The sequence below is a fragment of the Argiope bruennichi genome, chromosome 5 (genome assembly GCF_947563725.1).
Source record: "Argiope bruennichi chromosome 5, qqArgBrue1.1, whole genome shotgun sequence".
Taxonomy (NCBI): Eukaryota; Metazoa; Arthropoda; class Arachnida; order Araneae; family Araneidae; genus Argiope; species Argiope bruennichi.
In genome coordinates, this window is record NC_079155.1 from 105711414 (window position 1) to 105738938 (window position 27525).

Genomic DNA, 27525 nt, shown 5'->3' on the forward strand with positions numbered 1-27525 from the left:
ACGCATTTTAACATTTCGTCTTATGGTCATCAAGAGCTCGGAATCTTATCTAATGTAATTTATTTGATGTGGAGGTAACACTTTTTAACATTTCGCCTTACGGTCATTAAGAGCTCGGAATGTTATCTAATGAAATTTATTTGATGTGCAGGTAACACTTTTTAACATTTCGCCTTACGGTCATCAAGAGCTCGGAATCTTATCTAATATAATTTATTTGATGTGCAGGTAACACTTTTTAACATTTCGTCTTATGGTCATCAAGACATCGGTATCTTACCTAATGTGATTTATTCTTATGGGGTAACACCAAAGACTTGCTTCCGTTGCCGAGAGAGTCAATGAACTTAATGAGCGTCTCAATGCTGCAATAAGCAGCTATAATAGTGCAGATCTCCAAAATCCATGGAACAATCTTGACTACAAATAAGATTTTTGCCTAATTACAGAAGACTCATACATCAAAAAAATTTAACTGAAAAAAAATGGAATATTTCTCTTTTCTTATTTATTAATGATTATATTACTTATAATGATTTTGAATATATAGATATTTAACATCCGGTTATTCATTTACGCTAAACCATTCATTTACGTATAAAAGAATCAAGATCAAAAGAATACATTTGTTTGTTGATATGCATTGTGATCAGCAGGTAAATGAGCCATTTCCGCACTCGAATCCAAATTTGATAAAGACCTATATATAATGTAAAGATTGTAAACCAAAATGCAATTTTTCTACTCCTTTTAAAGCAGGTTCTAATTTTAAATGTTCATATTTTAAAAGATTGGCAGATTTTAAAAATTGTGAATTCTGTACTAAAGAAAGCTAAAAAAGAGAAATATAATTAAAATCACCAGATTGAGTTACTTAAAAAATTACAATACGTTATAATTATATGCAAGAAACTAATAATGATAAAACGAAAGAAAATTATGCATTTAATTCGAACGTGTACTGCATAAACGTTATATTCCTAATCGTTTGCAGAATCAGTAAATTTTAATAAAAAATATTTTTTAAAGAAACACTTTTATTGTTTCTTTAAACACACACAAAAAAATTATATTTTGTTTCAATTATTTCTTCTATATTTTACGATCTATACATTTGTTTCTGAAAATTGTAAGTTGCAGGCACGAATATATGGAATCAAAATTTAATTAATGATTAGTTAATATTTAAATTCTGAATAAATAAATATAGATAAATGTCATCGAGGATACGCGAGGAAGATTTGAAATGTGGGAATTCTCTCCCGAAAACTTTCTAAATTCTAATAAATATGTCACGGGAAAGAAAGCCTTCCGTGGCATTGGTGTACAACAGTTACGAAACTTTAAATTTTAGCACACATTTAACATTTTCACTTAATGTATCATGTCATCCTTCACGAAATATTTGGCTGTTAATCCCTGGCATCCGATTTATAATATCTGAAAATCGATTTTGATTTTAGACATGTTTTTCTCAATCGATAGAAACAAAAATTTGACACATACCTGCAAAAAAATTCCATATCAAAATCCCACCTCAAAAAAAATCCCATACCAAATTTGATATATTTAAGTCATCGCGTTTTCGAATTATTGCATTTACAGACTTGCTAAAAGCACAGACTGTCAATATTTGGAGGGATAGATTTGGATTAAAACTAGATAGGCGTTCTATACTATCGATGTTAAATCTGTGTACCGAATTTGATCAATCTAACTTTCTTCGTTTTATAATTAACATGCTAACCTATATTCGAACATCCGGACAGATAGACTTAATCTGAAGAGATTTGACGCAAAATTTGTTAGAAATCTGAGAAATTGGTGTAAAGACCGTATACAACATTTCAACCATCTAGATTAATGCGTTTTTCAGTTATCTTTATAACAAACAGGCATACATATTCCAAAAATGTGTTTTCCGAACTTAAGGTGGTCTAAACGTGAAGATGCATGAAAATCTGGAGTTAGAAGATTTTGGCGATTACTATACAGGGTGTTCATTAATTATTGTCGGGGTTTCCGTACCTCATAACTTTCGAATAAAAAATATTACGCAAAAACCGATTACGTATTCGTAAATTACAACTCAAAGAATTTTATTAATGATATTAAAGTGTAAAGCTTGCACAATTTGCACTTTGTAGGCATTCAGCGGAAGGCGATTATGTATTCGTAAATTCGCTGAACAAATTTTGACTTTTGATAATCGTGCGGGTTCTGCAAGCCCCATATTCTACAGTTATGTTTATTCACTTTTTCTGACACATGAAAAGTGGATTCGTCACTGAAGAACCATTTCCGAAGATAATTTTCATCATCCTCAATTCGAGTCAAAATTTGTTCAGCGAATTTACGAATACATAATCGCCTTCAGCTGAATGCCTACAAAGTGCAAATTGTGCAAGCTTTACACTTTAATATCATTAATAAAATTCTTTGAGTTGTAATTTACGAATACGTAATCGGTTTTTGCGTAATATTTTTTATTCGAAAGTTATGAGGCACGGAAACCCCGACAATAATTAATGAACACCTGGAATTTTCTCTACACTACGTATACGAGAGAGTAAAAAAGGCTTATATATTTTTAATGTATTGTGTTTTAAATAAACTTTTAATTCCACACTAAATTGATATTTCTTATATTAAAGGTTTACGTAGATTTCATTTTTTATAACTAATAACAAGCGCGTGAAAATAATATGCGTTTTGCCCATACTTTGTTTGTTAATTTCTGACTTTTTTCTCGTTTTTCACTGAAGATTTAATTAAACTAAATAGATCTGCTTTCATATTTGAAAGAATTAGAGGAAGTGAATATCATGCTAGTCTTTTATATATATATATATATATATATATATATATATATATATATATATATATATATATATATATATATATATATATATATATATATATATATATATATTAACTTTAAATAAAATCGTTAAATATCTGATGAATTTAACTCATTTCGCTAATTAAATTTATTAAAATATTGTGCATCAAAGCCGTTCTTTAAAATTTACAATTCGAATAATTTTACTTCGAATGACAAAATACTAGAAATTCCTCACCCATCCTCAATACCTTTTTTCTTTATTTCTCTCGTGAAATATTTGCTTTCATCAAAACGAAATTCCTTTTTTGGATCTTTTCTCCGTGCCAATCAAAATGGAAGTGCGAGAGATTCAAGTAAAGCACACGACGTTAAGATTTTCGAAACACAGCAAACGATAAGAACGAGTGTGTGGGGATAAGGGGAGGGAGAGCTGGGAGGGAAGAGAAAGAATCCAGTAGCAATAATTCGTTCGATTTCAACTGGTCGTCGTTATTGCAGACGTTAAGAGCCCTTTGTTATTGTTTCGGCCCGACAAAATGTCGTGTTCTGAGCAGACACAGTGCCTGAAGTGCCTGTTATTGGACCATAGCTTGTCGCAGCTGCAACAAGATACTTGGTTAGGCCTTGTTTTCGAATTCTTTTTTCATACAGGAAAAAAAAGAAAGAATTCTTTCAGAAATGTTTTGGTTGTTTGCGTTGATAAGTTATCCAGCTATCTTGTAGGTTGGCTTCTTTTTTCTATTTGTTTGTTTGTTTTAAGTGTCTGTTTTTTTTTTTTTTGGCGTCCATTGACACTTATTCATTTGTTTCTTGCAGTGGTACCAGAAAAAAGGCGATATAAAATTTAATCAGGACTTGTGATGTTATTAATGAACAATACTCAACAAACGATTTATTTACTCTACTTGCTTTTGGTAAGTAATAAGTTCGTCTGGAATATTTATTGCTAAAATGTCAATTGAATATTTTGTATAATTAAGTCTGAATAGTATAATAATGGTAAAATATATACTTAAAATTCAAATTTTGATAGATATATAATTGCTTTATAAACCTTACAATGATAAGTTTTTTTCTGCTTTTCTAATTTTCTACTTATATCTTTGTATATCTAATTATGTCACAGGAAAGGGGCTGCAACGTATAAAAGCAGGTCCAAGTAAATGCAATGAGAATGTGCAACTAGATTTTTCAGGAAAATTGTTTAGTTCTGAAATATAATCTTAATTATTACAAACAAATATTTAACAAAAAATTTCATTTTTTAAAAACGTTTCTTAACCCTTTAAAGGGCCATTTTTTTCTAGTCATATTATGTTAAAATATTTTTAGGCTTGAAATTAGAATAAGAAAAGGGATTCATTTAGCTTATTAGATCAATTTAATTTGATTAATTAATTAATTTGGTTATTTAATGATTAAGTAACAAATCAAGACACATCATTTTGTCTGAGATAAAGAACTGAAGCATCTAAGTTTCTGATAAATAAATTTCTGATAAAATAATTTCATACAAAGATTAATAAATTTGGTGGGAAGCATACTTCCCATGGCCCTAGAAAGAGTTAAACTGAAACTTACTCTTTATAGAAAAATAAGACCAATTTTCATATTTCAAGTATCAACAATGAGAAAAAAGTCAGGATGAAACATTTGGAAAAACAATGAAAACGATTTGAATTTCACTCCATCAATGAAGTGTGTTTTTGTGATATACATATTATATGTATTACTTGATCAAATGATCTGGCCAATACACATATACATCTTTCATCTTTATTATTGTTAAGGATACATTTTTTTCCCTTTGAATATATTTAAAATTAATTCAGTAAAACCTATTTAGTATCTAATCCAAGGAACCGATACCAAATAAAGTAGCTTCAAAAATTTATTCAATACAATTTATTCAATAGTAATCTTAATTTAATCATATAATATTGAAGTACATACATACTTTTTAATAAAGTTTTGTTGCCATTGTTACATACTTTCACGTTTTAAACAATATTAATATGATTCAAAAATTGATAAAAAATTTGGTAAATCCATTTAATTCTTTTTTTTATAATTGAACAACCCCGATTGACATTCATAAAACTTTTATTGTAATAATACTTCTTGATAAAACGAATATGCTGTTTTCCTTATCCTTTTTTCATCACAGGAGATTTAACACATTATAACTCTTGCCACTGCTTATTCTGCCAAATTTTAGATAATTTTATTACAGCAAATATTAATTTAAGAACTTGATTTTATTGAAATGATCTTCTGGTTTCTCTTTTTTTAAAGGAAATTTACTATGAAATGCTTAACTTTTTATTCTGTTTATTTTAAATTCTGTTAATTTCAAATAACGTGATATTCGATTTTGAAATTTAATCAATATCTGAATTATAATTTTTTTATAACTTGATTATTAAAATATTTAGCTATAGTTTTGTTTCTTCATGAAATGATACATTATCTGTGAGATCATAAGATCATAGCCGTCAGTGCAACGAACAAGCAATAAAACGAGTAAATGGATTAATAGGCTTCACTGAATTTAATCGAAAGATAACCCACCAGCCGTTCAACTAAAGCTCTGTATTTTTTTAATATTATTTTGCGAAAACTATTTAAATGTAGTAATATTATTAATATTAATCTAATTAGATGTGGTATCATATATCTACTTATTTATTAAAATAGTTATTTTCATTTAAATAAGTTGAAATGAAATATTATTGAAATTATTTAAATAAATATTACATTTTTGAATACATTTAAATTTTATTTTATAATACTTGATTATATATTCAAAATTATTTCATATTTTTGTGAACAAATATAAAATACTGGTAATATAACAGTATAATATTATATATATATATATATATATATAACGTGCGTGGTATAGAAATCGAACTTATTTCTAATTGCCGAGCAGCAACAATCAAATATAAAAATCATACGGATTTTAGATTACTTCATTCATTGAACATTTTTACAGCTGTACAGAATCAGATACTTCGCTTAACAAATTAATGAAGTCTCAAAATATAATAAGAAATATATAACATAAATGTCAACAAACGACTTATAAAGTTGCAATTAAAAAATGCCACCATTATGTTTGGCCAGAAATACATCAAAATGTTTCAACTTTGGCATTCGTATATTAAAGTTCAACTATAATCAGTATTACTATATAATTTATACTCGTATTTTCCAAAAAAAATTATCTTATAAAAAATATCTTATTAAAATTATCTTAAAAAAATATCTTAAAAAATTATCTTAAAAAATTATCTTATATTTTGTATTATCTTAAGACTTAAAAGTAAACTTTTTAATGATTTAAAATTCATATCATTACAATTTTTCATTTCACTGTATTAATATTTTCCAAAAAAATTATCTTATTAAAATTATCTTTAAAAAATATCTTAAAAAATTATCTTAAAAATTTTTTGGAAAATATTAATTCATTTTTATATATAATACAGAAACGATGTTTTTAAATGATATTATGGAATTCAAACTTTCTTTCAAAACATTCAAGTATGTGCTTTTACTAATCATTCAAGCCATAGTTGATTTTTCACTTCCACTTTTTTTCAATTCCTACTATAAGTTCACACTCTCCCTATATATATTTATATATCTTATTCAAATTTTCAATCGTTAATAAAATACTTTTTATTCCTCCACTTAAGTTCAAATACATTTTTTAAACTTGTAGTGGATGACACTTGATGTTAATACAGTTTTTTCTAATATATTAATTCATTAATTATATTTAGTTAATGTTTAATACTTTAAATAGAGTTTTAGCAGTTTTTAACGAAACTTGAAATCCACAGGCAGTAAGTAACTCAATCGGTAAAATGCAAGGATTTCAGTATTTTTCACGTGAAGGTGAAGAATGCGAGTTCAATTCTTGCGAAAATCAATGATTTTTTATACTTATTTTTTGAGGCTTGATAATTTTTTTGATAATTATTTAATAAAAAGTAATTAAAATAAAATTATTCTTTATATATATTATTCTTCATATTATATTTATACTTTATAAAATTATTCTAAATAGGAATTGAATTTAAATTTTCTTTATATTACTTGTTTTGTAATATATACACTTTGTAAATTGCACTAAACTTCTAATTAAATTCATGTATTTTAATCGTATCAAATTATAAGGTGAATTATATATTTTTTAAAGAAATGCATCTCATATTATTAATTAACAGCCTAAAAATCGAATAATTTCGGCGAAAAAACTGGTCGCCAAAGGTGGCTGGTATTGTATAATATCTTACAAATATTTTTTAATAGAGTTCAGCAGAAATAACGAAAGCTCAAAATATCTCTTAAACTAAATTAAAACCGAGTCTTTTGTCTATACATATTTTTCATTTGAATAAGTTGAACTAAAATATTTCTGAAACTGTAGAACTGGATTTTGCATTGTTCAAAATTTTTAATACTTGACTATATACTCACATTATTTTATATTTTTCCAGACAAACTGGAAATATAATAGTATAAAATATTGCATGCTGTTTTATGAATATTTTTTTAATAGGGTCGAGCAAAAATAACAAAAATTCAAAATAGCTCTTAAAGTACATTAAAATTGAGTCTATTATCAAGCAAAATAAATAAATAAATAAATAATCAGACACCAAATCTCTTGCACGACTGCAATAATAAATAATTCGTCTAGTCAAAAGATTAGGATTTCATTTTTGACTGTCTGGTATGCTATTTTAATCTTGTTATAAGGAGACGAAGGAAGCTTAAGAAGTTTGGTTATAAAATCCCAGTGAAACAGTTTTCACGTATCTAATAAAGGATAAAATACTCGGTAGGTCTTTGAAATTTCAGGAGTGTTTTGTGTCTGTAGCATTAGCAATCTTCCCACTTTCTGAGATTGGTTGAAACACATTATGACTCTTCAACTTTTAAAACATGTAGTGCATTCTAGTTATATTTTGAAATACCATGGGTTGAATCTGCATTAAATCTGCATTTATAACTGTTTTGAAAAATTAAAACAAAAAATTTTAGCCTTCTTCCGAGAATATTTTTGCCATTGTAAAATTCTCAGATTGCTGAGAAGATTTACGTATAATGTTATAAATATCTGTACTAATAATAAAGGAAAATGTGAGTGAGTGTTCTGTGAGTTGGTGCTGTTAAAGACAGACTGTTCCACTTAAACAAATTTGATATATATATACTTTAAAAGGTGGGATGCACCGCAAAGTGATTTTTTTTTTGAAATTTTAACTAAAATTTTAATTAATTAAAAATTAAGGAATTAAATTTAATAATTTTCGAATATATTACAGCTTAAAAATTTATTTTACATCATTTTAAAATTTCTAAAAATATAATAAATTATAGCAACCTATTTAATTGCTATTACGTTTTCTTGATTTAATTAACTTTTAAAGAAGTGTTCTTATCTTTTCTTACAGCGAATCTTATTTAACAGTAATATTTTCTTAGTAGTAAATGAAACTGAAATTATTTTGCTATTAATATTTCATCGTAACAGTCGTTGCTATTAATATTTCGTCCTTTTTTTTTCTTTCTTTTCATTTTTGATGATCAAGATATGAAAGCTTGGCCCTTTTCCCATATTGAATAGGTTTTTGCTAAAAATATGTTTTTATAAAACTTTTTGAATTCTTTTAAAATTTTAGCTGTTGCCTAACTTTAGATTTAATATATGATGAACCTTTTTCAAGCACGTGAATTTTTAGACATTTTTATATTATTACTTTTTTTAGAGAATCGAAGATATTTTATTGAATAATTATTTGATTTGTGACATAAATCCAGAAATATATTCTGTCACACATATAAAATTTCAACCCTGAATGATTCTCTTTTCTATATTTACCTTTCTTATGATATGTTCGATTCAGCAAATCTACTATTAGATTTGAATTAAATAGCTAAAATCTAATCATTCTTTGTTAAAATTTAAAATTAAATTTTCAGTGAAATGACAAAAAAATTAAAGAAGCTATAACACAATATAAACGTTATTAACAATGTCAAAATTGTACGAGGTTCCCTAATACACATGACTACAGATATTTTAAGTTCCTTGTTAAGGAAGCCCTTAAGGCTAAGTTACAAACTTATGATTCATTTTCCAATTTTATGGTAACCATTAATCCTACACAACTAGTTGATCGGCAATGACAACTAATGGCAAATATATTATAGCAATCTGACCTTTTACTCTGTTCTATGATTTATTTAATTTGTATTAAATTCCTTATTTATGAGACAAAAGAGAATATTCTCCTCTCAACTTATTTAAGGCATTCACAGTATTGAATTCGCTTCGTTTGTTATCTTTCCCTATTCCCAAATTTTGGTACCGACTTACAAAACTTGTGATAAAAATAACGTGTCAAATACCATCTATCTTTATCATGGCAGTTTTTGAATTATTGAGTTCAAAAACGCAAGAACGGGGAGACAAACAAACAGTTTGCTAATGGATTTCAAAATTTAAAAAAAGAAAATTAATTCTGAGATTTTGAAAATATGACAAATTTCATTTTTCTAGATTGTTCCGTTTTTGAATTATTTTATTTACAGACAGATCAATAAACACAGAGAAAGATATTTCAAAAAATCTGTTTCGGATTCACAAAACTTAAACGTGAATGTTCATCAACTGACTCTCTTTCTTACGATTACAATACTTTGTTAGTCTATAATTCGTAAAAGCAAAAAGGGAATGAATTATATATACTATTAAAGTTTATAAATTATTGAGTTATACAGGATGGATACATTACTTATACATTTCTTATACATTTTTTTTCAATCAGTTTGCTATTAATTCTATTAAACTTGCGTCTTGAATGTTGTATATACATATAGAAAAGTAAGTAAACGTAATAAAATAGAACCATGTCCAGTGTCTTTCAAACATAGATACCGAAATTTCTATCCCTACTTATGATGATTTAGTTACAAACTCACCGCAATGACCTACTTGTTCTCTTTTTCTCTAAAAAAGGTGCTATTTCCTTTCTCCTTGGTATAAAATTCTTAACCATGGACATGGCTGTAAGCATCAAATATACTCAGATTCTTAATTTTAGATTCTCATCAAGAATTGTTTGTTTCGTAGTAAAAAAAAGGTACTTAGATATTAATCACGTGGCATTGGAGAACAAGAATTAAAAATTATTTATCTTTGGCGGGAAACTAATGCTTTTACTAAATAAATCTAGCGTGTGGTTTTGGACGATTAAATGTATCTAACGTTGGATCTTTGGCTATTATATGTATAGATACATAGAAACTATACAGTTTTTTTTGTCTAGTGATTATTTAAGCTAAATTTTTTCGCAGTAGCTTCTGAGGGTAAAGACCCATGAGCACCCGATGGTAGAAGTCTGACTTCTAGCTCAAATGAAGATAGCACACACACACTCGCTTGCACAACCCCTTTTTACAGGAGGGCTCATTCACGCACCTTACAAAAAGAACACAAGGAAGAGAACAACCATGCCCGAACCAGGACTCGAATCCGGGACGCATAGATCACGGGGAAGACACGCGACCCCTAGGACGCTGGCAAATATGCAGTTGAATGTGTATTTTAAAGGCCTATTTTCTGGGAAATTGAAAACAAAATTTGACATAAAACTACATATATAGTCACAAGACCACATACCAAATTTCATTTACCTAAATTATTGCTTTTTAAAAAAATATTATCATGTTTACATATGCATACAAAACTGCACACGATTACCTCCTTTGCCAAATTTGGCTCCAAATTTCATGTATACTACATTTTATATGCATAAATTGTGTGCCAATTACGAAATTGTATATCTCTTTACGTTTTCTAATTAAATTGCTCCCTTCGATAGCGAGACTTCCTCTGAGGAGGACTTTGTTCAAAATTTGATAGAACTATATAAATTTGACTTTAAATCTATACATCAGGTTTAATTTGTCTAACTCAAGGTGTTTTTGAGCTATCGTGTTCACAGTCAGACAAAATTTCAAAAATATATTTTTCGGACAGTGTGAAATCTGAAATAGAAAGATTCGTCAAAATCTCGAGTTTGAATTTTTCGATAATTACAATACTTTCTTTTTGTAATTATAATTTGATAATTATAATACTTTATTCTTATACTAGAAAATAAAAGGGGTGTGAGAAATAGATACAGAAAAATTGCTGTCAAACAGCATGATTTAAAAAAAATGGAATAAATAAACGCTGTAGAATGGATTCGAATGTCAAAAATTCAAATTCGCATTATTCAGTTTAAGTGTAAAGTGAAAATCAGGAATAAAAACGGTCAATTCGTTCTAAATCGCAATCGCTAGGTAAATTTCTACTTGACAATTTTCTTACATTTGGAATAATTTTCGAAAAAAATATTCAGGTAACCTTATTGTTTACTATATGCTCGCTTTCAAATACAGACACCATCTTTTCAACTGCAATAATAACCACTAACAAATTGAATGATTGCTTATCTTGTAAGCTTTCTACCAGCTACTTTTGCATTATTTTTTTCGTTTTTGTTTGTTTTAGTATCATCAACACTCATATGCTTTTATTAGTTGGTTGCTAACGTATTAGAATAAAAGAAGATATAATAATAAATCCATTTTGCTATTTTATGAGAAATATAAAAAAAATTAGTGATAATAAATATTTATTTCTAGATTATTTCTTACTTTTAGCATATTTAATGACGGAATGAGTGATGATATTACAGTTTCAAAAATTTATTCTGAGTTTAAATCTTGCTGTTAACTCTAATTTCACATACATATATACTATTTTAATGTGTACAAAATGTTCAGAAGTTTTTATTTGTTGTATTGGTATCTGAAACATTTTGAAATTAATCACTTATCAAAATGTCCATTATAATTTCTAAATATGTTAGAATGCAATTTATGAATAAGGTGGTCAAATTTGGAAAAGTGATTAGATATTTTAATAATTACTTTCTTTTCTTTCTTCGTTATTCTTTTGTTATCTAATAAATGGCAAGTTTCATGATTAAGAAATAAAAATTTCATATTTGTATTGTGTTTCTAATTAAGGAACGTACTGACTAATCTAAATTTATTACCAATTTAACTTAATTCCAAGAAGTTTCATTTTCATTTTACTCTTCCTTTTGAGTCTTTAAATCAGCAACGAAAATATAGAAGTTGGGTCTCCTTACAAATTTAAAAAGTTCGACCACCTATTTTTCTTGTCTTCAAGAATAGGGTAGTAGTTGATCTATTAAAATTAAAATATTTTGGAATTGCACCCTCAAAAACCATGGTTTTGAGTTATTTGGTAATTTGGCCATCCTATAATAAATTATATTACTTTCACAAATATTATTAGCTCAACAGTGATGGTTTAAATAATGACTAGTACAAAATATATTTAGTTAAAATTAAGGGATGATTACCTCAATCTTTATTATTCATTCGCCTGAATTCTCCCAATTAATTTTTGAATTGGGATATTTGGGCACATGCTTTATAACATTTTTACACTAAACAAAAAAAATGGGAAAATAGAAATTAAAGATAATTGGCGTAATTTTTTAAATAACTAGTTAGTTGTATTTATAAAAATACACTCACCATGTTAATTTGAATCGAGAAGAATCTGACTTTTTAAGCAGATTAATTCTCATGATTAGCTTCTCGTCCCAATTGCTCTAGTGCGATTGGTGATCGTATTGTTGTATTTGAGAGAAGAAGAATATTGTTGCCAATATGTAATTTAGAATCTTCTTTAATTCATGCCTTAAGAAGTATTAAAGAAGCAACCAAATATCCCGTGCATATAATTACGCCAATATAATATATATAATTTTTTATGAAGGCACATGAAATGCATTTTCCTACAATTTATTCTAGAGATATCATAATAAATTTTACATCTATGTATATGATTCTTACCTCATAACATCTTTTGTTCGAAAAAAGAAACCAATAAGAAAATTACAATTCTCAACACAAATGAATTATTCTCAAAGAAAATTACAATTTTTATCGCAGCAATTAAATAAAAGTTTTAGCTAAGTACATACTTCTAAGATTCAAAAGAAATATACTAACTTCATAATATTTCAAATTATTATTGATACGGCTATGCAAGACTCGATATTCAGTAATCAAAATCTTGGCGTCATTTTTATTTTTCTGGTAATCATATTTCCAAAAAGTATAAAATTTTTTTCGCAATTATAAATAAATTAAATAAATGAAAAATGACAAATGATTGTAAATTTTGACCATACTAGGGAAGAAGTTTCAATAAGTTTCCTAAATTCAATCAAGTAACAACAGTGACAATTAACGACAATCCTTTGGACAAAGAAGCCCTGTCCTGTTGTTTCAAGGATCTCCAGAAAAGACAGCTAATCATTCTATCTCAGGCCACTTCACCCAAACCTACATTAGTGCCTCGATCCCTCTCGAATCTTATTGGTCTTCTGGCAAAGAAAGGAGCAGAAGGAATAAGTGAAAATCTGTGGAAGGCAGACAGACATACAGACACACAGCCATTTCTCCAATAGTCCCCCTTCTTCCGAAGTGATTAGCGAAGGTTTGCAGGGACCACCATTTCATCGGAGGGATTTAGGGTGGAAGAAGTCTCTATGATTCCACAAATACCCCCGGAATAAACTAACACTGTCTACAACAGAACGAATAAAAGAAGAGATGAACATAGAACTGAAGGGGAGGAACAGTTTTGGGAAGGATTCTAATGGGCATTTGCTGTAGCCTCATAATCCTCTGTTGGGGAACTTTTGTTGCTTATTTACTTAGTTTTTTTTCCTCCTCCTCCCATCCTTTTCTTTTCTTGTCCGCTCGATGCAGACGTATTTTCGGCAATCCCCTTTCATAGGAACGATGTCTTTAAGGTAATATAAAGATCGTGATCGGAGAGCCTGAGCTGTTCCTGCTGAGTTTTACGATGGCGTCTTTATTAAATCGTAAAAGGGTGAAACTCTTTGTTTGGTTTTCGCCCTTTTCGTTTGCTGCTTTAAGTTTTTTTTTTATTCTTTAAATTTCTGCTTTCATTTCCAATTCCTTCTCTTCTTTTCTTCTTTTCCCTCCTGGCGCGAGAGTAATAATTTATATCGATTTGAACTGCCACTGTTTCTCAGAAAATACTTTCAAACTTACTCCGGAGCATTGAAAATTTAATAAGTGCCGAAAGGTATGAATTCTGTAAACATACAGATATTTTTACTTTATTCATTTAGTTGGATTAACGTTTGAAAACGAAACCTTGAAGAAGCAGAGATATATATGCATATATTACTTTGGGCTTGGGTGGGTGAGAGCAGACTACTCATAATTAAAGTATAAGTGTTCAAAGTTCAATTAAAAGGATATGAAGAAAGCGATTCAAAGCAAGATATTTTATTCTTTTGCAAGATATTTTAGCCATGGTTATTTAACTTATAAATAAATCTGGTAAAAAGAATTTAACAATTTTGGCACATCAGGCAAAATTACTGGACATATGGAGAAAAATAGATATTAAACTTATAAAAGAAACACTTTATTAACTGATTAAAATTTGATGGATATTAAATACAAAAATATTTATTTAGCAGTTATACATATTTTTTTTTAGATTTATACTTTACAATTTGCCGTTAAAAAAAGGAACCTTTGATCTTACGTCTTTGATTTTTGGTTGTGGCATGATATAAATCAATTCATTAATCAATCATTTTGTAAATAAGGATAATTTAATCAATTCAATTAACCATATAACATCGCATATCAATCAAATCGATAAAGGTACTCACCATCGATTACCATCATGTAATCGATGGCGCCGTTTTCTAAATGTTCATGATAAAAAAAATATACAAGGAAAACTTATATACACATTTCGAATATAGTTAGTTACGAAATGAAGGAAATAAAGTCGTAGAAAATAAGTCCATAAAAATATTTTATTGTAAGAAAAGTCAGCGAATTGAAAATATGTAAAAATTCAGTTAAATATTAGAATGAAATATATCTGTTAGATAAACGTTTCTTTGCAAAATTGTCCATTAGATATTTGAAACATAAAACATATCTTTTTTTTAATTTTTATATTTTACTGTTTCAATATGCTGATTTCACTGCTTCTTCTTGTAGTGCCACTTTTGCCTTTTTTGTCAGAATAGCGCACATTTTTATTCGATATAAATTGATTCTCAGTGGTCTAAATATTAAACATACGAAATACCCCTTTTTTGTTTTTCTTTCAAAATGAGTCCTTGATTACAACCACTTTATATTACATTCTCAAATAAGTCCATTTAGAGTAAAGTATTTAATTTATTAAAGAATGTTGAGTTATTATTTCGTTGAGTTATTTTGAAATTTTACAATAACTTCCTAAAATAACGACGATAACTACCTATTTTTGCACAAAAATAAACGTTATATCGTTTTAAAATTAAAACGTCTTTTTAATGATACCTGTTTAATAAACGAGAAAAATTTTCTCGAATTTTGGAAATAATTTAACAATATTCTTTTACCTAATTTTCAAGAATAAATTTCGTTTTTGACCTGACATTCAAACCGTTTTCATTGTTTCATGAAATATTCTATCACGAGATTTTTTCCATTGTTGAAAGCTAAAGAAGTAGCGTTATGTTTAAAATCTGTGCATTTACAAGACAAATAAAAAAGTGAAGTGACAATATTGCATGAATGACAATATTACAGGAAGTGAATGGCAATATTACAGGAAGATGAATATGACATTTACATTTTCAAAAATGACACCATGGGAAAAATCCCCATTATGAGAATTCATACACACAATAAGACGATTAGAATAACGATACATTTTTAAAGTCATACAAGGCGGACTCATGGAGACATGAAGCTAAAACTGAATAACTTTTCTGAAATCAAATATAACTAACATTCCCGGGAAAATGGCTGATTCGCTTACTGATGTTAATAATACTTTTTAATCTAATTTAAATCTTAATTAATTTCCAAATTTTTATCTTTAATTAGCCGAGGTTAACTTCATTCTAAAATATTCTTTTATTCCTTGTTCCTTTTTATTTAATTATTTATTTACAACTATCGAAATTTTAAAACCTGATTTCTTGGACTTAAGTATGGCACGTTAATATCAAAATTATAAAACCTATTACGACCAAATTTCCCTAGTGAATTTGCAGATTTGTTCTGTTTGAATCCGGAATCTTTGACAAAGATATAAATATTTCATTTCATTCCTCGTTAGTATTTCATTTTATTTCTAAAGCTTTTGAAATTATGTAATTAATAATTAGCATCTACTTTGTTTATTGCCTGATTGCCTTTGTTTATCACTATTCTGTTAATTAGTGGCTTCTATCAACTTGATTATTTAGATATCGAAAATATAGATAAGTAATATTTTTTTTTTTCGTAGCTGTCAGCACTTTTTATTACAACCTGCTGATTATTGCTCTTAGTATTTCTGAATTATTTATCTAAACATTAGTTTAAACTAACAAAAATATTGTTGTTATTCTATCAAATATCTTATTTCCAACTAAAAGAATTGATTGAAAATTATTTGTAAATTTTTCAGGTAATCTGCAGATTACCTGATTAAATATTAGTTCATTTAAATATTAGCTTAAATTAACAAAAATATTGTTGTTATTCTATCAAATTATCTCATTTCCAACTAAAAGAATTGATTAAAAATTATTCAGGTAATCTGCAGATTACCTGATCAAATATTAGTTCAAACTAACAACAACCTTATTATTATTCTATCAAATATCTTATTTCCATCTAAAACAATTGATTGTAAATTATTCAGGTAATCTGCAGATTACCTGATTAAATATTAGTTCATTTAAATATTATTTTAAACTAACAAAAATGTGGTTGTTGTTCTATCAAATATCTCATTTCCAACTAAAAGAATTGATTGAAAATTATACAGGTAATCTACAGATTAACTGATTAAATATTAGTTCAATCTAACAAAAATATTGTTATTATTCTATCAAATATCTTATTTCCAACTAAAAGAATTGATTGTAAATTATTCAGGTAATCTGCAGATTACCTGATTAAATATTAGTTCATTTAAATATTAGTTTAAACAAACAAAAATATTGTTGTTATTCTATCAAATATTTTATTTGCAGCTAAAATATTTAATTGCAAATTATTTGTAAATTATTCAGGTAATCTGCAGATTAAGTAAATAAATTAAGAGATGAAATATTATTCTCCATCTTAACACCCTGTATCAGTTAATCCATTTAATCTAATAATATTCATGTTACGGTCAATGTGAATAATGGGTTAGTATTAATACTAACCGGTTATTATTAATAATAACCAAACATGTTAATATCAATAATAACTGGTTAGTATTAATAATACCTGATTATTCACCGTATTATCTGATTATTGACCGTAACATCACATCACCTGATTTCTGTCCTTTGATTGTACCAATATGTTTTAGTTAATCACATTTTCTCAAATTTCAAAAAAGAAAAAAAAAAATACTTCATTGAAATAACAAATTAATTTGGTAAGCAAATTTAATAATAAATAAAGCAAATTTAAATTCAAATCGAGTAAAAACTAATAAAAGAGGTGACTTATATTGCAGGTGTTATCACCTGCATATTTATTTCATTTTTGAGTAACTATTTAAATCGAAAGGGAAAAGAAGCGAAACAATTTTTTGCAAATAAACGATATGTGTGAGGAAAGCTTTTCTTGATTTATTAATTATCGCCCTTTTATTTAATAGATGTCATATTATCATTTTTAAGTGAAAACCTGTCTTTAACAACTCTTATGCTACTAATTTCTTGGAGAACAAAAGCTGGACGCACTTAATCTTGTCAAACAAGAATCGTTAATAATCTTGCCAACCTAACAACCATCTCTCACCTTCCACGACGACACAAAGACAGTCACGTGATCGAACCAATGTGACACGTGCTCATAGGCATACTGACGGTAGAAGAAAAAACTTAACTGGGACTCACTGAGGGTAAAAACCTGTCTTTATCTAGCAGACAGAAGGTGATTAGTGAACACAACGATGTGTTTGGACAAAAGGGCCAAAATCCACAATGAGTCATTTAGCAAATGTTTCCCCTTCGCGGTGGAAGACCAAAAGTAACAAAAAAAGGAGACAGAAAAAAAGGAAGGAGGGTGGAAAAATGAAGATCGCACCCGTGGAAAAAAAAGAAATACTGCTATCCAGAAACAAATGCTTTCTAACGTACTAGAGAGCCCTACTGCTTCTTTGGTGGAATGGTCCACATTCTACTGTCAGCTCATTGATCACTGGGGGTCTTCTTGTGTTGCAGAGCGAGGCCACTTATTTACCAGCAGACGACAGGGGCGGAGGAGGACAGTCATGTTTCTTCGGGCGCCACACGCGGTCATTGTTTTTGTGTTCTTTGGAATGGACGCTGTTCATCTTGTGAAAAGGATGGAGCAGGGTTCAAAAGGACCCCTTTATTTCAGTGACCACATTTCTGGAACACTGGAGAAAGTGGACAGTTTTGGGCAAGACCTTATGAGGGAGAAATTTATTTTCAATTGGAAAATGATTGTTCGGTTTACCCGAGTGGCGTGGAGTTTGGTAAGAGGCATGAAGGGTAATAGCTATTTTTATGTGTCTCCTTTTAAAATTAAAATTTGATTTTTATTGAAAGAATGCTGTGATAGTAGAAATTAAATATTTAAATAATAGTCTGCCGGAATTTATGTATAACAAATCATTCATTTAATAATCTGGATAATGATAAGCCAATGGTGATGTTTAGAATGTCATTCTTTTATCCCACTTTTTATGTCGGCCATCCTAAAATAAAATGTGTAACGATTGGAATGTTATCACATTAATTACAAATGTGTACGATCATCGATCTCAGAATTTTTTTTGAAACATGAATAATATAAAAAGTTCTCATTTAAAAATTTAATAACAATAATGTATATACAAAGAAAAGGGGAAATTGAAATAAAAATGTAACAGAAAACAAAAGGAACTGGAAAGAAAAAAGCTAAACTGGAAAAAAGAATAAAATTGCCTAAAACATATGAAAAAAACGGAGGAAAAATATAAAGCGTAAGTGATAAGAATGCGTAAAAAGATATGCCGTGAAAATAAATAATAAATCAAAAATAAAGCTGCAGATAAAATGTAAAACAAGATGATCTACACATTCATTGCTCATCAGGGGCTGAAATCAGCGTCGACCGTAATCGGAATTTTTTATACTGTATTTCAATCTTTCATCTGTTTATCCATCTTTCCGCATTGGTCTATTATAAAATTAGGGGAGGAAACATAATCTTTTCACTTAAATGTTCAATACTGTTTACTAAAAATACTATAATTTCCTTTTGAGGTCCATATTGATTTCTTCCCCTGATGCGTAATCAATGTGTTGATCACCTTGTTTCAGATTTTGTTTTACATTTTAATTTCCCTCTTTTTAATTCATAATTTATGTATCTATATATAAATCATACCATTAAGCAACGATTTTAAATTCATTAAATTCAACAAGTAATGACCGACTAAAATGTAGCAATCTACAACATCAAATGTAAATAAATTTCAACATTATTTGAGTTGCAATGTGTAATGTTTGGAATAGTGAAGATTTAAAAGTTTCAATTCTTGCACATTCATGATGTTAATATACTGTTTTAATATTTTTAATCCTGAATTTATCAGTCAGTCATAAATTAAGCAAAATTTAATTTCATACCAGTGTCGCCATCTGCTATTGAATTTGAGAAATATTCATTGAAAAAAAAGGAAAAAAAAATTAAACACATAAAAAAATCTGTTTTTAAAACTTTAATTCATTATTGATGATATTTTGCAGACGATTTAAAATTTCTTTATTCTGATATCCCGATTTCAGTAATTTTGCAATTATTTATGTTTATACAATATAAGTTTTAAATGCACGGTCTGTTAAAAAAATCAACAGAAATGCAATTATGTGCCTGTTATAAGTTTTTATTCCCTTTTTCTTAAAATTAAATGAACGCAATTCACAATAACTTTTCCATTTTCAACTTTGTTCTACATTTTTTTTATCATATATAATAAAAAAAATATCAAATCAAATTCTTAAAATAGTTAATCCGCTATAAAATCCGGAAGCTAATAATTAAATTAAGCAATGAAGCATGATTTGCTTTTCCTAATCTAGTCGTTATTAAAGCGGAATTAAAGAGAAAAAAAAGATAAATAAGAACACCAAAATCGCACATTTAAAATGCATATTTTTGCAGAATGAATAAATTTCAAACGAGAAATAAAATCTTTATTTTTAAGTGACTATAAATCATCGCTGTTTGCGCATAAGGAAGAGAATTAATTTATCGTCAGAAAATTTTTTCCAAGAAACACAAACTTTCACTGAAATATGTGAAAGAACTCACATAAAAGCGTAAGTGAAAAATTGTATTTGTAACTTCAAATTATTTGTTTAATCTGCGTCTCTGAAATCAAATCAAATATTGATATGAATTTGAGGAAAGTAAATACGTTTAGACTAAACCACAAAGTAAATATTAGCTTCTAGAATTATCATTTAATTAATTCTGGAATCATATCATGTTAACAAATACCAATATATAATTAAAACAAAAGGACTTATAGTTCATTTTACTAAATATACATCCGTTTGTGAAGTATTTGGCTTAAAATATAAATTAGATTTTTCTTTTTTGATTAATATTTCTTATTTTACATAAAAAAATTGCTAAACAATTTAGATTAATTCTAAATTTATATTCATCTTTTCAAGAAAAAAACGTATTTCTCTTTCGATTAAATTCTGTATTATTATCTAACTAAGAATTATTCAGCAAGTTTTTAAAGAAGTGTCATGTATGAGAGAAATTTGAAAATATAAACTTATAAAATGTTATCATTACATTAGCATTCAGTTTACTTTTACTAAGAAGTGTCAGATGAATGTAAATGATAATTCTTCATTTTTATAGTCTTCATTATAAAACTAATAACCTTTGGCGACCAGTTGATCGCAGAGAATAATGGTTGCTAAAAATTAAAAATTTTCCAAATTGTGTCTTAATGATTCTCTCAATAAAATACTGTCATATTACTTATAATTGCATATATAAATGATTTCCTTTCAATATCCATTTTTACATGCGTTTTCATAAGGATATTATTATAAATAATAATATTGCTTTCTTTGTAATGGGTTTAAGTATATCATTGCTAAAAAGACAGATTTACAAAGTCTTTATATATGCAGATGAATGCATGGTACTTGACCATGACGACCATTTAGTGACTTGGCAACGATTTGTCGACAACAATTTGGGCTTTGGAAAAAACAAGAATTCTAGCGATATCTTTGTTAGGAATTATAATGGTAGAATCCTGGAAAATTTCATATCCACTTGAGAGGCATAAAGGGCAAAATGCTGACATGGGGAGAATTATAATGTGAGAATCCTAGAAAATTTCATATCCACTTGGGAGGCATAAAGAGCAAAATGCTCACATGGGGAGAAAATTCAGATTTTGGGAGGTATTGCATTGCAAGCAGATGCGCCGAATGCTCATGTGTAAGCATCAGTCGTTTTTGCATGAGAAGTCGCGGCTTTAGAGATGTTCATGTACACATTGAACAGAGTAAGTGCAAGGCTAGTTTCGATAGTACTTTTGAAAGATTCATTGCAAGAGTAAAAAATACTTTGGTGGAAGTAGCATGAACATCAAACTAAGGATAGAGCTTAAAAGATTCAATTTATATAAATCAGCTTATTTACGAATTAGCTGGTCATCAAAGGCGGCTTGTGGAGAAAACATAACAGAAATCAGAGTAAACCTAAAACCAATTTAATAGTGTAATAAATTAGTGCAATAACTAATTTAATAGTGCTTAATTTTAACAGTGCAATAAAATTTTATTTATCTTTAAAAAATATTTTTTTCTTTTGAGTAGGGACAAATATACTGAAAAATGTAGGTTATTTTATTTTTTAAGAACGGCCTATTTGTAGAAAATCAGACATCGAAGCAGCCACAGAAATATATTTTGCAACAGCTCATCGAGATTCATGGGAATTTTTAACTCGAAACTTTTGACTATTTAAACATTTTTCTTAAGATATTAGAATTTCGGTTCTTTTTCAAGCTTTCCTTTCATATTCATTATATTTTGTTATTATTGAATCAGTCATAAAAGTATCATTTGATAACAAATGTAAATGAAATGAAAATCTAAACTAAATGAAACTATGATCTCTCAATAAATAGTATCTCAAGAAATTTTTTAAAAAAAGAAAAAAGGATTACTGTAAAAAGGAACATCAAGTAATTTTAACAGTTTGATAAAAATTTAATAACTAAATAATACATTACTTTATTTCAGTGTTAACATATTACTCGAATACCATTGCTGAACTTTAGCTTAACCGCATGCAATTGGCGGACAAAATCAATAGAATAACATGGAATCTTTGGAGATTTATTGGCGATTATTTGCTAATTGCAATAAGCATGAAATCTTTGATTGTTGCTATTCGAATAACACATGCCATCAAAAAACATAACTTGTAAAAAACAACCAAGTCTCGCAACTCAGTTCTTCAATCGTAAAAAGTTGTGAGATCCATGTAATACCAAGTCGGTCTATTTATTCAGTCCCTACTTAAGGGTCCTTCTGTCTTAAGTTATTACGTAATTAGCTAACCTAACAACATCTTATGGTGACCATATCAATATTAAAATTCTTTTATGGTTTAAATAAATAGATTGACTTGGCCATCGCATGAAAACACAATGTATCTTTACATTAAATTAGATTATATTAACATATTATATTAAATTAGATTGTTTAGTGCGATTGCCAAGTCAATCTATTTATTTAAACCATAAAAGAATTTTAATATTGATATGGTCACCATAAGATGTTGTTAGGTTAGCTAATTACGTAATAACTTAAGACAGAAGGACCCTTAAGTAGGGACTGAATAAATAGACCGACTTGGTATTACATGGATCTCACAACTTTTTACGATTGAAGAACTGAGTTGCGAGACTTGGTTGTTTTTTACAAGTTATGTTTTTTGATGGCATCTCATTTCTTTTTGTAGATAGTCCTTTTCTTATTTTTGTATGTAGTCTTCCCCTTTTTCTTTTCCGGTACTACTTCTTGAGATTCAGCCACAGTTTTTCTCAAAGCCCAGTCTCTGTCTCTATGGGTTTTTCTCGTAAGCTTTGATGTTACAATTTTTGACAAGTCTGGACGGTAAATGCTTCTTAGTCTGTTGTATTCACAAATTGAGGATTCTTGCGCTTTAATACTTGCAAAGTCGACATTTATTAGATGTAAGCCGTCCAGACTTGTAACTCTCGGAAGTGCCACGTAAGCTTGACCGGATGTGAACGCTGCAGAACCAATATCCATCAGTGCATTATTTAGACTCAGACCGTGATTTTTATGTATAGTTATAGCATAGGCTATACATATGGGAAAAGGTTCGCGATGAACATAAGCTCTATTAATAATTTCAAATTTAGTTTTGACCGGACTAAGCTCGTAAACATGTTCTTTATTAAATGCAATGTATATTTTCTTAATTATTTTTTGTATTTTTCTGATCAACCTTTACTCTTTGCACTATACCAATAGAATCATTAACTAAACCAAGACTCACGTCAATATTTCGCCTTAACATGACTTTTGCTCCTATTTTTATAATTATGTTCTCTTCCAAGCCTGCAGTCATAGAAGCATTGTCTTCATATTTTTTATGCATTCACGAGCTCTTTTTGTTAGGTATCTGGAGAAATTTATGCTATCTACAGCTGTAAGTTTTATTTTGGGATGTAGAAGAGATTTAAGCATTGTAGTATTTAATTGTTGACACATGTTTTTTGTAGATAATAAGCAAACGATATCATCAGGAAGTTTCGAGAGGTGTTCAATTATTTGAATTAATCTGTTTTCATTTGAATTGGATTTGAGAGTTATTAATCTAGTCGAGAGTAAGTCGTGGTCTTTTTGTGTAGTCACACCTAATCTTATTCTATTTAGCATTTCAACAGAGTCAAAATCATTGAGCTGTCGCATGTTAATTGTAAGTTCATCGTATATGAACAGTTCAGTCCACAGATTCGGTACACTGAGGGAACCTAATAACTTGTTAGTTTCAGCAGTTGAGAGTTTTTCAAAAGGTGACTTTTCTCTTTCCGGCGGACGCTGTAAGAGATCTCCGAAAACTACAAGATGTTTTTTTTCAAACTACCCATTCTGATCGTCTCTTGTGTCGAATATTTCAGATAAGCGTAAGTAAATATATGCTAAACATTGGATGTCATCGACACTTCGTCTATTATAAACAACACTACTTCTTTCAAATCTGATCTCAGAAGGAGCACTTCATCAGAAAGTTGTTTGTACTTTGGTATTTGCTTGTTTTCTACAGGCAGTTGCAATAGTGTATGTATAGTCAATCTATTCTATGTATAGTCAGCTATTCCTGTTGGAGTACTAACTGCCACTTTTTTTGTTTAAATATATCTTAACCCAAATTTTCAGAGTTTTTATTAAAAAGTTCTTTCCAGTGCCACCAGTTCCACTCACAAAACAGCGTAAAACGTCAGCGTTATTATCGGTTGTGTCCATTTTATTTGTGATCATATCGAAGACTTTTTTTTGATCGACATTAAGTTTTGCGATCATACTTTGAAGATCAGTTTGCTTTCTTCTACCAGATTGATTTTCTGAAAGTCACCCATTGCGTTTGCAGCTTCCACAGCTTCAAATTGAATTATTTCAAATTAGATATAGTTAGAAACCTGTAATTTTGAGATTTAATTAATTTTTCCCAGCGAGAATAGTGTCATCATATGAAAGACCGTTTTATAGTAATCTGTATTGGATGCTGCCGGATGCCGAGCCAGTGATACGAGAGATTGGTGACAAACTTGGCGACCATTTGGCGACTTGGCGACGAATTTGCCGACAAAATGGATAATGCTCGAAACTTCGAAAAATTTATCGATCCGTCCCTTATTACAAGGATATTTTAGTTTTTCCTTGATTTATACACTAAACACTAATTATATTCTAAATTTGAAGCTTCTATGTCTGCTAGAAGTGCCTTAGAGTTTTGATGATCTGTCAGTCAGTCAGTCAGTGACAAAATTCACAAATTTTGACTAGTTATAATTCTTAAACTACTGGTTCAAATTTAATGAAATTTGAAATATACCGTGTTTATATAATGCCTGCTTGGTTACTGAAAATTCAGGCTTCTAGTTTTATCTACAACGAAGTTATAGGGGGTTGAAAATGGCCTGAACTGCTTCGAGAAAAGGATAGTACGGCCGTGCCGCTTGTTTTTGCTCGACTTGGCGGGGGCACTGCCGTGCCCCCAGATAAATACTCAAATAAATTTATGCATTGTTTAATAGCTAATTAATAATTGTCTTCACTAACATGATAGGTTTCGCGATTTTTTGGGCTATTAATTACTGAACGATAGTTTATTTAACATTATAAAGTAATTCTTTTCTAGATATTAAAAAAATCGCCGCAATTAAAATTAATTCACTGAAATTAAAAAAAATAATGCCATCTAGGGGTGTCTTGGTCATATTTTTCATACGCGAAATTAGTAGCATCGAAATGTTTAAGAAACGAGCAAAACATGGGTATGGAAAATGGGTACTTCTAATTTCAGAAACTTAGTTTATATAGTATCAAAGTACAAATACACAAATATCTTCCTTTTTTTATAATTATTATATTTTAACTTTCTTTGCTTATATTCATTCACTTATTTTTAATTCTTTATATTACTTAAATTGTGAATTCGTTGCTTTCATAGTCGCAAAAAGCTTTATTACTGTTTCTATCGTATGTCTGGAGTCTTCCACCAACGTTTTATTAGTGTTCCTATCGTAAGTCTTGTGCCTATACCAGTTTAATTTCTGTTCCTATCGTGTCTAGTGTCAGCCACCAAAGTATGATTGCTGTTCCTATCGTACCTCTGGTGTCAGCCACCAAAGCCTTATTATTTTTTCTATTGTTTGTTTGATGCCAGTCTCAAAAGCCTAATTACTGTTCCTATTGTATGTCTGGTATCAGCCACCAAAGGAAAGAATCGAGCTGATTATATATTACACTTTATGTATTTCCGATGCTTATCAACAAATTCCAAGTAATATTTTACAAATTTTATTTTAAATGTAATAACAAATTTTTATGTCTTAAAATTCAAAAATAATAATAATAATAATATTCTAACGTGGCAAAAAAAAAAAAAAAATTTCTGAAGTGGCAAAAAAAAAAAAAAAAAAAAATCTGAAAGATGTGTACCGTGAAACTGAAAGTAAGAATTTGAGTTTGCCTTTTTGAACATTGACTTGCACTCAGTAAACTGATACAGACTAATATAGTATATCTATAGTAGTGATTCTGTTAGAGACGTAATTTCAGTTCAAAGACAAGCAATGCAATTGAAAATTTTCAGCAACAGTGAAAATGAATAAAACGAGAATAGTCGAATTGTTTAGATTTGACTGGCATCACACCAATGTACAAATTAGCTATGACCATAACGACTTAATTCCTGTCTAATATGTGCAAAGTCTAATATGGGCAAATTCTCTAGTCTAATATGGGCAATAATATACGTTATTATCAACGATATAATTTACTTTCAAGCACATTCTAATGAATTTGATTTTAATTCTTCTAATATATTTTGGTTAAACATGATCTATTTAGAGATTTTTTTTTTAACAGTTGAAGTAACAGTCAAATTTCAAATAATTGAATTTATTTTTCTAAAACACAAACTATTTTTTAAAAACGAAATCATGTGTTTCAACTTCAATCTTTTTTTACACCATTCCATTTTTTACCAACATATTCATTCTTTTTTTATAACAATTCAGTACCTGTTAGCCATTCATTATCTTAATTAATTAATTTATTTTGACTAAATATAGCCTAATTACACTGTCTTGCTAGGATCTGTCGAAAGAATAAAGCAGCAGTACTTATTCGATAAAGCTTAGCATTCTATTCAAAATAATCGCCTCTTTTGCATCCGGTAATGGAATATCCATTTAACTGTCAACTATAAGATAGCTACAGTGTCGCAAAATTTTTACAAACTGAAACTTCATTTTCATTTGAGAGAACCGTTGAAATTCTACTTCATTAGCGCATTTAATCCGTTACTCAGAATCTCCTTTAGAACAGCCCTTTAAATATTTCTTTTAACGCCGAGACGTGTTAATTAAAACGTCTATGCCGCTAAATAAACACTTGCAAATAATTATCGCTTTCAGTTTCCTTCGCCTAGAATCTCCTACTAGCGAACAAGAAAAGCATTATGCGTAGGTAGGTTACTTAGAAGTAATTTATGTGAAACCGTAATCTGTACAAATATTTTACCGTTGAAATGGAAGGAAATTTTCTTAGCTTTTCATTCGTTTAAATGATTCCCAGGGATTTAGGGTAAACAATGAATTAACGAACTATATTATTGTTAGACTATTTCTTTTTTTAACTGCAGATGTCATTGTTGGCGTTAAATAAACAAAGCTATAGTTGCACTTATTTGAATTAGGAATCGATGCACAT

The 27525-nt window shown here is 28.6% G+C and overlaps 1 long non-coding RNA gene across 1 annotated transcript in view; it reads left to right on the forward strand.

Moving 5' to 3' along the window:
* The first annotated feature begins 3421 nt into the window (after positions 1–3421).
* Positions 3422–27525, forward strand: part of LOC129969458 (uncharacterized) — a 55945-nt gene continuing 31841 nt past the window's right edge. Inside the window, exons 1-2 of the long non-coding RNA XR_008784519.1 lie at positions 3422–3564; positions 3662–3759. This is a non-coding gene — a long non-coding RNA (uncharacterized LOC129969458). The remainder of the gene's footprint in view (positions 3565–3661; positions 3760–27525) is intronic.